Source organism: Tursiops truncatus, chromosome 7 (genome assembly GCF_011762595.2).
Source record: "Tursiops truncatus isolate mTurTru1 chromosome 7, mTurTru1.mat.Y, whole genome shotgun sequence".
Lineage (NCBI taxonomy): Eukaryota > Metazoa > Chordata > Mammalia > Artiodactyla > Delphinidae > Tursiops > Tursiops truncatus.
The window spans coordinates 90,910,632-90,916,036 of record NC_047040.1 but is presented as its reverse complement, the minus strand read 5'-3'; the positions used below and the strand labels follow the sequence as shown (position 1 = coordinate 90,916,036).

The 5,405-nt window shown below is 39.6% G+C and overlaps 1 long non-coding RNA gene across 1 annotated transcript; it reads left to right on the top strand.

Moving 5' to 3' along the window:
- The first annotated feature begins 431 nt into the window (after positions 1-431).
- On the top strand, positions 432-4,818 carry LOC109548369 (uncharacterized). Its single transcript, XR_002174447.3, has 3 exons — positions 432-547; positions 1,307-1,990; positions 2,172-4,818. It is a non-coding gene; the product is annotated as an uncharacterized lncRNA (long non-coding RNA).
- Positions 4,819-5,405: the final 587 nt, after the last annotated feature.

The window sequence follows — 5,405 nt, the reverse complement described above, 5'->3', positions numbered from 1 at the left end:
TGAAGATTGTCTTCACTTAGCTTTTTCAAGTGGATACAGTGGCCTTGTCTAAAGCAGGTACAGTTAGCTTAACAGTAGTGAAAAATTGTTCACCCTACCCAATAAGCTGTAGAGTGTGTGGTGATTTCAAGTTCCAGGAACTACTTTAAATGAAAATGCCTCCTTTTGAGTAAGACACAATGGGAGATGTTAGGTGGGGTTTGACCTACAAAGGGTTAAAACATCAAAATTAATTTTGGAGAAAAATTAAGATCCTCCTCACAGTCTCAAAGCTTTCTTCTCTAACCACAGTGCAGACACTATCAGTGAGCAGAGAATCTCTGTATTCTTTCCAAGTTTCTCCCATTGTCAGTCACTGTGACAAAGTGCTGGCCAATTTGACACGATGATGAATCACTCCAGACACTGAGTTTTCATATGGCTCTTGAAGCTTCTCAGGAGACTCCGGTGTCTGGAAATGCCACAGACCAGCACTGGGTGCTCTGCTCAGGAACAAAGCCGGGACTTGGCAAAAATTAAACCGACGCATTTTAGAGAAAAGAGATAGGTAATAAATATTTACTGTCTAATTTTTACCATGCCTTCAGGTAGTAATTGTTTTAAATGCCTATTAAGCAAATCCTCACTTTGCAAATCTCTTCTTGTCTATGCTCTATTGAAATGAATTAGATTTAAGAGTACATTGAAAAGTTTAAATACTAAACGAATATTTTTGTTTCTTGTGTCCGGTTCTAAAATAACTGGCCTCTCCTTGTCCTTCATCCTTGAAGTTTTAACAAACAACATGATTCTTTGCTAATAAATTTTTACTGACTAGATCTTACAAACCCAATGCTGTTGGAATTTATGATGGATTGATGCACAGCCCAATGCAAATGTACTTGTAATGTCTACCTTAGGTTTCCATTGGAGAGTTTGTCAATACACCAGTGCCTCAAATCCATTTTCTCGGTAAAAATGTTGCGGTTTTCTATTATTCACAAAGGCACCTTCCTGAGTTATTTCTGCTCCTGCACAATATTCATGATAGCAATTTGATACCTTAGCAGTTTCAAGGTTATCAGGTGATTGAAAATCCTACTGCTTACTTCAAGGTGTAACATATACAACTGTGCTGTCATCCATTATAGCAGTATAATAGTTTTTCGTAATGCCTTTCATGAACTGCTGGTTTAGAAGTGTAAGCCTAACTTCTGAAGGCGCTTATCAGTCTCAGGCTGGGGAAGTATTGCTTAACTGGTAAAAATCAGTCTGGGACTCTTTGTGCTATTTAGAAAAAAGAAACCAAGTTTCATTTCTCTCTTAGATGATGCTAGCAGCCCTGCCCTGTGAAGTCTTTAAAGTACATTTGCAAGAAGAAACAAACAAACAAACAAAAACCATGATCTATCCGGTCCTCGGGAGGGCTCATGTTAATCACAATGAACCTAAGACAGAAGCACTGGATTTTGCAGACTGTGGAGATTAAGTCAGAAGCAAGGAATTACTGAGAGAGATGATGGAGATTTTGCTAAATTGAAAACAAAAGTCAAAGCAAATTCATAAAAAAGCTGGGAAGTAAAATCAATCATTATTCAAAGTCCTCCTTTTAAGCTCTATCCGCACATTGAATTTTGGTTTAGGGGTCTCTGGTTGGAGCAGAGGGTTGCTTGAGTGAGTTTAGAAGGTGGCATCTGTTTAAGTAACAGATGTCTGTGTCACTGAGGTGCTATGTTCTCACTTTTTATATATGGGGAAACTGCTGCTGAAAGAGTTTTATTGCCTTTATGCAAATTAAAATACCATATTCTTCTCCTTAAAGGGTTCCTCTCCCTGATGTGAATACACAACAACCATAAACGACCTCAACCTCATCAATTTTTTTAAAAAATATTTTGGAATACGATAGTTTCTTATGAACTATCAATGATGCATGAAATGAGGTCTGGAACTGCAGACATGCGTACTCTTATTTAAAGAGGGCTCACTGGGTTGAAGCAAACTGAGTAGGGTGAGTGATGGTGCTGACCCCTTACCGGCCGTGGCACCAACAGAGATCAAACCTGGAGAGGCACTTGTACCCACGCAGCTACTCTAAGGGTTGCAGGGAGGGATTGCCTTATGGAATGATTTTAACATCGTTCATTTGGTTGTCAGTTTATAGAAACCTCTTTGCTTTTCTTACTTTTCAGGAGAGATGAGGAAGAGTGAAGTCATCCAAAAACACCCTCCAAGTTGACACACAGAATTAACCATCACAAATAACATGGGAAGTATGCATAAAAAACTGCATTTCTGCCACGCCCTGAAGGACGGTGGTTATCCTGAAACAAAGCACTTGTGCAACTGTTTGAGTTGCAAGCTGAACTACTCATTTCATTCATGAATGCCATTTTTACTTGGAAGTATGAAAGAAAGACAAACTATGGTTATTCAGATCTGGGTATTTGGGAAACATCATGAAAATGAATTAAACCTATCACTGCAAGGATATTTTTTGCCAGTGATAAAATTCAGGCTTTCAAGTGAAAATCTGAATTTTGGAAAACCTGTATCCATCTCCATGAGCTTGCCAGCTTCCAAATATTTTTCTAATGAGTTTGGTGGTATTACAAATAAACGTCATTTTTTGATACTGTATGATGAAATTCGTGAACATTTGAAAGATCTGTGTAACTCAGTGAACCAATATTTTCCAAGTTATCAATACCTGATGTTACAGAATGACGCATAGTGAAAAGATCCATTCAAAGTACGAGATGATGAGAAAGGAAAATGGAGCTGTAGGAATCAGGCTCCCTGACTTGACTATACTACAAAGCTACAGTCATCAAAGTGCAAGATGAGTTAATGGATTGTAACAGAAGAGAATAAGAAAAGTCCATTGATATGGATTCAGCTTCCACACACAGCTAGCCTTTAAGAAACTACTACTTGTTGAGTTTTGGTGTACCATCAAAAAAAAAGAGTACGTTTTACAATAATCTAGAAAGGCAGAATTCTCCTTACTTTTCCAACTACATGTCTGTCTGAGCACAGAATTTCTTCATATATTTCTGCAAAAACAACATAAAACAGATTGAATGCAGAAGCAGATATGGAAATCCAGCCATCCTCTATGAAGCCAAACATCAACAAGATTTATACTCACAGAGATAGGTCTTCAGATAGTATTGAGTTGATTGGCTTATTAAAATAAACCTGCAAGACCTTTTGTCCAAATTATCTTCTTATGGACAATTATAGAAATTAAAGTGACTTCACCTGCTCATGGGAGTCTCATATTTTCTAAGAACAATTGATCCTACACCCACAGAAATCATGTAGCTGTGGTAAATCAAATATTCCCAGGTATCAGCAACCTAGTCCTAGGGAGGACAAATGAACTTTAAGGCACTACCAGGTTCATTTAGCCTCTCTTGCCTACTTCAGAACCTCAGCATACCTTCTTCTGGTCCTGCACTTCTCCCACCCTACCAGTGTTTCTGAAACCATCAAAGCGTTTTTCACAAATGTATGTGAATCAGTTAGTCCACTGGGAGCCTCTTGCCCTGCTCTGTGTAGCTCAAGCCAGAGCCAATATTCTGTATGCTTTCCCTCAGGCTACTTAAAATGAGAGGGGTTTAATATGTTGATGTCATCAAGTTGCATTTGTCAGCACTGCTGTGAGAAAGCTGAGAGGATGTCCTTTTTCTAGAAGATGGGAATGTAGTGAGCATCCCAACAGGGACCATGAGCTATGAAATAGGAAGAGAACTGCTGCCTATAAAGGCCATGGGGAAAAAAAGAGATGGCGTAAAAGTAGCTTCCAAGGAAAACTGGACGCTGGCGGAGACCAGGGGTGGGGTCTAGCTTAGCACTTGGTGGCAAATGAAGGATGTTAGGGGGGTGATGAGTTAAGGAGCTGAGCTGCCACAAAGGCCATAGCTACGTTAGAAGTCTAGTTTGTGAAAATGTTCTGGTAGCATAAAACTGGTCAAAGAAAAAGGTGACTCCCATGACTTCAAGACGTCCCCAAAGTGTCTATAAAGCCACTCCAGCTACAGGGGAGGATGTGACCCAAAGGCCTAATGCTTCTGTCTTATTCAAGATCTCCAAGGCATGAGCATTCCCTCCCATCCTGCTTTACAACAAAAGATAATAAAACAATAACTGTTTCATGAGTGACTTCTCTCAGCAAGAAGAAGAGACTTGTCTTAACTCAGTGGGGTACACTTAAAGTTGGAAATTTAAGAGGCACATTTGAGGTGGGCAAGAATTTCAGAATTCCTCACAGCTGAGAACAGCCACTAACCCCACTCACTCTGAGGCAACTGCCTGATCTGAAGGTTGAACCATTTTCCTCAATTTGGGAAGGGTAAGCTGGTACAAAGTGAGAGAGTGGCATGGACATATATACACTATCAAATGTAAGATAGTTAGCTAGTGGAAAGCAGCTGCATAGCACAGGGAGATCAGTTCAGTGCTCTGTGACCACCTAGAGGGGTGGGATAGGGAGGGTGGGAGGGAGATGCAAGAGGGAAGAGATATGGGAACATACGTATATGTATAGCTGATTCACTTTGTTATAAAGCAGAAGCTAACACACCATTGTAAAGCAATTATACTCCAATAAAGATGTTAAAAATAAAATAAAAATCACGTTTGGAAGAAAGAAGCCTCTGAAGAATGAGAATCTCAGAAAACACCTCTCAAGCTCCAGAAACACAACACTCATTATGAAGATAAGTATGACTGAAAGGTTTTATAATTAAAATAATTTTTAATCATAAATCATAAATGTTGAAATTTATCTACATGACTGTAGACAAGTATGATTCGATGGCCCTCAGAAATGAGTTTTCAGAGACTGTTACCAAACTTCAGTGATATTGTTTGAATTGAAGGAGGTAGAATGCACCAGAAAGCTTCATAAAAAGTATGCCGAAGTCAGTATTACAGCTACATTTGATATGAAAGCAGGCGTGGGAGCTTTGTCTAAAAATGATGAAGCTCAAGCGTCATCTCTGTAGTGCCTTAGCAATTTATTTGTGGGAAAATTACTTATAGGTATCATTATAATGGTCATCATTAGCCCAGTGATTTCCCAGATAACCTACAAATGAGAAAGGGGCATCATAGCAGCTGAACAGAACGCCAGTGGAGGCATCTGGAGACTCTGTTGCAGACCTCAATGAACAGAATGGAACATCTCGAGATACACTGTACATCTGAGGGTAGACAGAGATGAAGAGAAAACCTGTACCATCTCCCTCATCATCATCTTCAACTCCATTCCAGCCACATCCTCCACAAAGCAGCCCCCTGGGATCTTGCCTGGATAGTAAGGAGGCAGGAGGTAACAGGGTAGAATAGAAAGCAAAGTTAAGTGGATACGATGGTGAGAGAAATGTATTTGTAGATGCTCATCGTGGGGCAATCATGGT